Consider the following 8,911-nt stretch of genomic DNA (forward strand, 5'->3'; position numbering starts at 1 on the left):
ATGTAGTATATAGGACCAGTATTGTCCAGGATGTGGTGAGTAAGTGCTGTCCACCTCTGATTTGATGGATATGATGCTGTTTGACCGCTTATGTATTTATTGAACTGATCAATACAACACAAATTGCCTATGGGACACCCTTAACCTCAATGGATTCTAAACAGACAGTTTGAAAGGATTCCACATGTGTGCATTAATTCTTGTTTTAGTCCAAATTTGTTTCAAGACAACAGTGTGCAGGAGATATCTGTAAAGTACAATATGAAACCAGGCTGTTCCTGAAGTGAATAGTGTCTTCGGTTTGTTAATTGGTTCTTCTAATGTAAAGGTTTGTGTCTGCAACAGCAATGATCCATAGTCCATGAGGGTATCTAGGAGGAGCAGGTGGACCAATAATACTAAGAGTCTATATCCATATTAGTGTCTCTGTGAGCTTTACTCTCTGGTCTAACAGTGCTTTGAGCTAAATGCTAACACCAGCATGCTAACATGCTTGCAAAGGCAAGGCTAACCTACTGATGTTTAGCAGGTACAGTAAGATATTCACCATTATAGGTTAGTGTATTAACATGCTAACCTTTGCTAATTAGCACACAAAGTACTGTTATTTGGCTATAAACCAGTGTTGGACAAATTAGAGTTTCAGCTGGATGATTATGCCGGATAAGAAGTCAGAGGATCACCAAAGTTGTAACAATTCATCCTCTGGGAACCATGAATGTGTGTACCACATTTCATGATAATCTAATATAATGCATCTATACCTATCCAGACATTACACTGATAACCACAATTAGCTGCAGTCATTGGGATACACAATCTGATGATCATAAATGTCTTTACAAAATATGCCAGTCCATGAAATAGTGGTTGAGATATTTCAGTCTGGACCAAAGTGGTAGACCGACTAGACTTCTAGAGCCACACTGCTAGCTGTACAGCTAAAAACACCCACTACATCTCAAACCAACCGTGGTTGCAAGATGTTCTCCCCCCACTGGCCTCCAGGGGTGTGTCCAGACTTTTTGGACTGGGGTGGTGCAAGTGGAGCACTGAGTTATGCAGGGGTGGCATCAAATATGTGTCTCAGTCATCCCCAATTTATGCAATTCCAACACTGTTTATGGACCTGCATGTAGAAATATTCAAATACACTAGATGAAAATATATGTATTCTTTTACCTAAAACTGCATGGGTTTTGCCCCAAACTACATGGAATTAGCATGTTTTTAAACAGTATGTTTCAGTATAAAGGCACTGTTGGTCACACTTAAGCAAAGGTACATCGCCTGCCAAGGCAAAATGTGGGCAACCAAGGATGTGTGAAAATCAGTTTGCTGGTTTGTAGTCCGTTTTGGGGGTCAACCTTACTACTGGGTGAGGTTTGAGTTCTCCAGTGTTCAACTCCACACAAAGCAGAGATACAAATTTATTTTGCTGCAGGAGGCAAAGTTTTGGCATACTCTTTTGCCAATGTTTATTTTGCGTATGCGTGATCATGCTCTAACAAGGAAAATAGACCAGTTTGTCCAGGAATTATGTTCCTGCTGGATAAATCTGCAAAGCACAATTCACATCCAATGCTGTCATTCAATGCTGTACCTCTGGAATGTGGCAGTATGGAATGTGGCAGTAAGGAGGTCCCCTTTAAACGGGGGTTTTAGTTGCCCAACCTACTTTTAAACACTGTGGCACTGGATGTAATAAATGTTATCATTGAATTTAATCCAGGTTTTTGCAGAATCGTCCAATATCAATATTCTTTTCTCTTGACATGGGTTGAGAAAAAAGCCTTCAACGACTAAGTGACTGGCTTGGCAAGTGTATGTCGGATAAACATTCCCATTTCTTATAAAGCACGTAGCCGTTATGTAGCAGCTATGTCTGCCATGCAGTGTCTGGGACAGTCCCGTAACATGGTATTTTCCAACTCTAGAGCCTTTTTAGTACAAAATATCCCTCTTTGGTTACGTCAGCTTGACAAGGTAAAAAAAAGACTGTAATGTTGGTGGAAACACAACCTCTTGAAACTAAGTTTGCATACATCCTATTGAAAAAGGTAAAAGTAATGTTTTACTATAAACCAAACCGTGGCAGATTATTATGATAATCTGCCGATCTTTATTACAAGACAATGGCAAAACACTGTGACCTACACACACACGCACAAAGACACACAGTGCAGGTATGTGACAGTGAAGGGCATAGGGCTGTTTTTTTTTTTTTTTTAAATTGGAGAGTAGATAACATGATGTTATCAGGACAGAGAGATGACAGACTGACAGAAACAGACAGATGGAGGAAGGCTGAATACGGGATGTTGACAGACAGAAAGATATAGACAAGATGTCCAGATAATATTAATGGTTTAATTACTGCATTTTGTTTCTTTGTTTGATTTACAGCCACTGTTATATGCAGGAAAACATTTCTATATATGTGACTCAGGCTACTACATACTACATTTACAGTACAAGTATCAAAGCGTGATTTCTTAATAATAATTAAAATACAGTACAAGGCTTCTGCTAACTATTTTTGAGCAGTGCAGGTGATCTTTTGAAGGACACTGGTATCAGTAGAAGCGGGGGGGCTGATGTTTGAAGGCAGAAACAATAGAGACGACGACCTGATGAGAGATGGACAGATAAGTGGACAGATAGATGGAGGCAGAGACAGAGAGAGGGATAGGCTGAGAGGATTAGAGGAGCAGAGGTGGTGCTCTGTAGCACTGGGACATGATACACTACAAAACACCCACATGCATGCTTTGTGTAGTGAGTTACAGCCAGCTGAAGGCAGGCTGATGTGAGGGAACATCACGAGAAATAGAGCAGATTTACAGCTAAGGACATTGTTTCTTGTGTGGCAGTGGTACATGGTACAGAGCACAGTGAAGGGCACACAGCATGAGTGAGTCAGGTTTTATCATTTGATGGTCAGCAGTTGATGGTGTAATTGTCAAGCAACAATTACCACAGCTAAAAGTTGAAGCCAGTGCACAGGTATCTGAAGCTGCAGCTTCTCTAACAGCCACTGGGTGGTGGCTCTGAGACATTGACAGTATATATAATGGACAGAGCTTTATCGGTCTGTGAAGTGAAGCCAATGTGGAAGTGTTTTAAACCTGCATTATATATGTAATGGCCAGCAGGGAAAGCTCCATTGGCTGGAATAACACACCAATACCAGTTGCAGTGTTATGGAGAAATGAGCCGACTTCCCTCTTTTTACTAGCTCAGTAAACAGTTTCCTAATGAGCTTAAGTCTCAATCTCTAGTTTCAGTCTTCTTCCATACAGCATGATGTTCATTTAGTAAATGATGGTCCCATTTAGAGTAAAATAGACCATACAGCAGGGTATGCTTTAGGGCGTGGTTACCTTGTGATTGACAGCTCATTCTCAGTGAGTCCGCCCATCTCAAAGCACCAAACTCAGATCAAACTGTCAAACTAGGCAGTGCTGATCAAATGTGAATCAAGATTCTGTTACTGAGTTGTCTATTTCTCACTTGAAATTTCAGAAACATATTTTAGTGTACGTATGTGACCAGTCGCCATTGTTTCCTGCTCTGGCCAAGTTGAAACTGTGCAGCCAATGAGAGCAGATCAACTCACAGTAAATACTTTTCCACACTGTAAATTCTCACTTTAGTACTTACTAAAGTCTCCAGTATACTTTAGAGGTCATATATACAAAGATATATCGAAGACCAAAGGAAATGGCTGACTCCATAAACAAAACCATCATCCTAAAACACACTTAAAACTGGACATAAAGAAAATAAAACTCACCAAAAACATCTTTCTTTGTGTATCTCCAGTCTTTACCTTCAACCACACTGGTTTAACTGAGTTAAATTAGACTTAAAGGGGAATTTGGCAACTATTTCAACTTAATAAACCTGTTTAGAAATCCTTTGGATGGTTAAATGGCCTGTTCCGGTGTTAATGGTGACTTTCCCCGCTCCCCCTAGCGTCAACAGGCGGAAAACCAACCTTGCAACTTTGGGACTACCGTCCCGTTAAGTTGGAAATAGGAAGTATCGTGAGAAGCGAGAACGAGCAAGAGACACGAACTGCTTTACAGCAGTTCCACATAAACACACGCGCCCCCCTCAATACCGGTTAGCCACGCTGGCTATAAGAACAAGCGACGATGAATGTATTACCCACCTCGTAGACATTGCTCCACACAAAAAAGTTGCCCGGCAACAAATGCACATCAGCAGCGGTAGAAAGGGGGAGGAGGGGGCCGCAAGTGAGTTTTTTTACGACAGTGTTTTGAAATATACGTCCCAGAGCTGTAGGGAGAGCTCGTTGAGAAAACATGCGACGACAAAAGTGAAAAACAGCGAAGAAATGGCTAGAGTTGCCAAGTTCCCCTTTAAAATACGGCTGCCACGTAACGTCAGCTATCTGTAACGTCAAACTACGTCCATTAAAAGTTGTTGTTTTTGCCACTGACAGGCTCAGATTGTTATTTTAAGTGTCTGACAATATTATAGAAAGGATCCCTACAGAGATAGAACTTTTGTTTAACCAGAAACAGCTCAGGTTTTGCTATCACTCGCCACCAGAGTCCATTGTCAAAAATCTTCATTTTACATATCGTACATAATAATAGTTTTTTCAACTCACCAGCAAATGCAGTTAGGCTGTGGGTGTGCTAACCAGAGGTGGAAGAAGTATTCAGGTCCATTATTTAAACAAAAGTATTAATAGTAACCCCACTGTAAAAGTACTAAACTACAAGTAAAAGCTCTGCATTCTATACCTTGCTTAGGTAAAGGTATTAAGTATTATAGCAAACTTTACTTTACTAAGTAATAATTGTGCAGTAAAATGTCTGTGTCAGTGTTTTACTATTATTTACGCTGTAATCCAAAGTTATTTTAACTCCCCAAAAATTGTTGAAACAAATTAGATCGAAAGAGTTTAGTAACACAAACTCCGCTGTGGAAAAAAGATTCATGATAAAACAGTTTTTACTAGTAATTCTAAGTGACACTAACTTACTTTTGTAAGTTACTGAAAAATAGTTTGTAATCTGTAATAACGTTTTTGTGTTAAATTTGTATTTATACAGGGCTAAAGTGGCTTTGCCCTAAAAAGGACTTAATTCCAGGCCTGGTCCAGTATCCAGCTCTTAAGTTGTCCAGAGCAGCGTCATCACAGTGACATGAGAGCAGAGGGAGAGAACTCGGGAGGAGGAGGCCATTCTGTTAATGACCACAGGATTTATTCAATAAACCGTTTGCTTCTTAATTAATGCTCTAATTAGACTTCCTTCCTGTCACTGCCACCCAACCACACTCACACACACTGGCTCACACACATACATGCAATGCGAGTGAGGTAGTGACCTTGTGATAACCTGTGTGTTCATTGTTCAATGACTGTGCCCCAGCACTCACACACATGCACCATGTAAGCATGCACTCAAACAGTATACAAAACCACACACACACACACACACACACACACACACACACACACACACACACACACACACACACACACACCTTGGCCATTACCATCCATAGTACAGGTGAGGTGTGCCTCCCCCTGACAGTTGGACAAAGACTCAGATTGAATATATTCATCAGTGGCCCAGCCCACACCACCTTAATGGCCATTGAGAATTAATTAATGAGTGCGAGGGGCGGAAGACACTGCAGAGAGAGAGAGAGAGAGAGAGAGAGAGAGAAGAGAGAGAGAGAGAGTAGGGTAAGCCACTCAAGCACCTTCAAAGAAATACATAATAAATAAACACGTTTAACTTTTACAGGATCCATCAGCTGAAGAGAGAGAGGGACAGGATGGGGTCAGAGGTCAAGGAGTCAGAGTAGAGTCAGGAGAGCGAGGAAAGGTGACGCCCCCCATTTGACTTCTGTTGTTGAGGTCACACTCACTGTTTGATTAAAGGATGAGTGTGTGCGTGGGTCTGACTTAAGCTACCATCAGGCCAAGGTTGTTATAGTTCACTAAAACTAAAATAAAAACTGAAACTATATTTTGTACTTACAAAAATAACTAGAATTAAATAAAAATGTCTTTAGTTTTAGTTTTTGTCTGAACTTTTAAAATCTTGCCTTCATCCCATATTATAATAAAACTAAAACTCGCACTGAAACCAATAAAAACTCAACTAAAACGAAGACTAAAAAACTAAAAAAAGATTCTTAAACAATAAAAAAGAAACTGTAATGAGCAAACCTTCTCTGGAAATTAACTGAAATTAACTGAAATGAAATCCAAACAATGGATCATAAGACAATGGACAGGGGTCAATCTTAGTGACGTGAGTGAATTATCACCAGCTCTTCAGTTCACCTCAAATCTGCGGAACGTTTTAGTGTCTTTCAGCTCATTGTTTTGGTTTTATTGCCTGCAATTTTACTGTTTTCATTTAGTCTCACAGCTTCCATTCACCCATTTCCAGCAGCAGCAGACAGCTGTTTTCAGTTAAAAGCTGTACACTACCTACTCAGCAGCTTCTGATTCTGTCCATGCGAACACTTACCTCTTATTGAGTCCCTCTGGTGACCACCACTGAAGTCAACGGTATTTTTTCAGAGGGGTGTACAATAAAAGTTGTGAAATTATTGTCTATAAATGAATACTTTGATGGTTTGATGCCCCAGAACAAGCAAGTTCTGTTTTTGGACTTTGCTGTTTCTAAAACCCTGTGTACAACACTGCTATTGAGGGACTCCTAAACGTCTGCATAACTGTGTCTTTGTGTAAACACATAGCTTACTTAACACTAATAAAACAGCACTGAAAATGTCAGTTAAAAAGTATAAAAAATGCCAAAAGAATTAGGGTTAGGGTTCTGTTATGTTTAGGGTTGTGCTGAATTAATGTACTGGCTCCTTTTTTGGTTAGGGTTAGGGTTAGGGTTAGGGGTTAGTATTGGTCTGTCTGTGATGGTCTGTTGGGCATCATTTACTGCAAACCACAAAGTAAACATTCTGGCATTAAGCAAGAACCTGAGCTAAAGGTTTGCTCTGGTAGTCTATTTACAGAAAAATATTTGCCAAAAGTTTTATAATCAGCTGATTTTAAGTCATGTATCAAGTGTGAATGAATATCAAAGTCTCGTTCCAGCTTCTCAAATGTGAGGATTTGCTGTATTATTCTGTTTCATATGACTGAGAACTAAATATCTATTGGTTTTTGAACTCATTGTTGGAACACTGGGCTCTGGGAAATTTCTAATCACGGTTTTCCCCTACTTCCTTACCTTAGAGATTGATAGATTACAATTTGCAACGTGACACCTGTGTTTTACCAGCTGAGCTACACTTCATATGATGCATTAGTTTAGATCTTAAGGTCTTTGTAGGGCACATATGAAATGTAATTTATTTATGGGTTCAGTCGACCAATCAGAGTGACTTATGATGCTCTAGTGGAAGTTCAACCAGGAACCTCGCCTCAGCACTCTTCACACACACCTATTATCAGTCTGCAGCCTTTTATCCACTCATTGGACTCCACAGTCTTTCTCTTATGCCCCATCCATTCATCTGTTTTCAAGTGATTTTATTCGATTACATTCTCCTTTTCTTTCTTTGTATTCCCTAATCCCTCATTTCCACACGCATCCTCTCGTCACCTCTGCTCACTTTCAATCATTAAATGTAAAATGATTTAGGTTTTCTCCAAATTATAACAATTACATGAATGAATAAATGAACAATTACAGAATGTGTTTGCTTGTTGGTCTGTAAATCCTAACAACATATCTTAATAAAATAAATAAACTAACATAGCTTAATCCTCCAAAAATGTTGAGTCACTAATTCCCATGAATTAAACCCAACTCATAAATAAACTGCTGAAGTAATATCTCAGTTGTTTTTAGTGCATTTAGATTTGTGCAGTGTTTTAAGTATGGGTGATGTAAAGTTAGTTTGTTCCACTGACTATTTGACTTTGAATTATATATATATATATATATATATATATTTGAATTTATATCGTTACAGAAAAGTAAACCCCCCCCAAAATTAATTGGCTACCATTTTGATAATTGGTAAATTATTTTGTTTTTTAATTGTTTTTTATCATATCTCAGCTGTTTTGACGGGTAATTAATTATTTAAAAATTTTCTTTAGTGGTAGAAAATTAAGTAAATTCGCTTTAAGTGGTAACATCTGTATAAAGAAGATACATTTAAATTATTCCTACTTTATTCAGATACATGTTGATACAACTTTGGAGAAATGCTGCATATGAGTGTGATATACTTTTAAGTTCAATTTGTAAATTTGTACATTTACCCAATATACCGTAACAATTCATTCTTGAGTTACTTGTACTCAAAACAAATGTTTTTTTTTCACGTTTAAATTGTTAGAGATAATACGTTTAAAAGGTTTAAGGCAAGTAAACCTCAAACAGTTTGAGCTGAATTAACTGGTTTTACAGTGTAGTAGGTCAAGGCCTTTAAATACCCTGTTCCATGTACACCATAAACAGCATAATGTATCAGTTTAATACAGCAAATTAATTTACAGTAAATGCATTAAATGTATATAATCATATCCCCGTCATTTTGGCAACTTTTGGTCATTTTTAGGTGACACAATAATGGACGTAAAGCCGGGGGAAAGAGCTGATGCTATTCCTGTGTTTCACTGTCCTGTGCTGCCATCTTGTGGACAATCATAACAGATAACAGGAATGAGCAAGAACAGCTAAAGCCAGAGCTATAACTAAAGGGACTATTGGACTACAAACATGTCTCCATTGAATGCTGATGTGGCTCTGTGTCTGCTGGATGTGTGAATAGACAACTGCTAAGATCTTTATGAGGTAATAATATGTCAGTGTTATGTTTTCAGCATGTTTTTGTGGCCCTTAAATGACAAAACTGGATAAAATAATAAATTGATGCC

This window comes from Dicentrarchus labrax, unplaced genomic scaffold, assembly GCF_905237075.1.
Source record: "Dicentrarchus labrax unplaced genomic scaffold, dlabrax2021, whole genome shotgun sequence".
Lineage (NCBI taxonomy): Eukaryota > Metazoa > Chordata > Actinopteri > Moronidae > Dicentrarchus > Dicentrarchus labrax.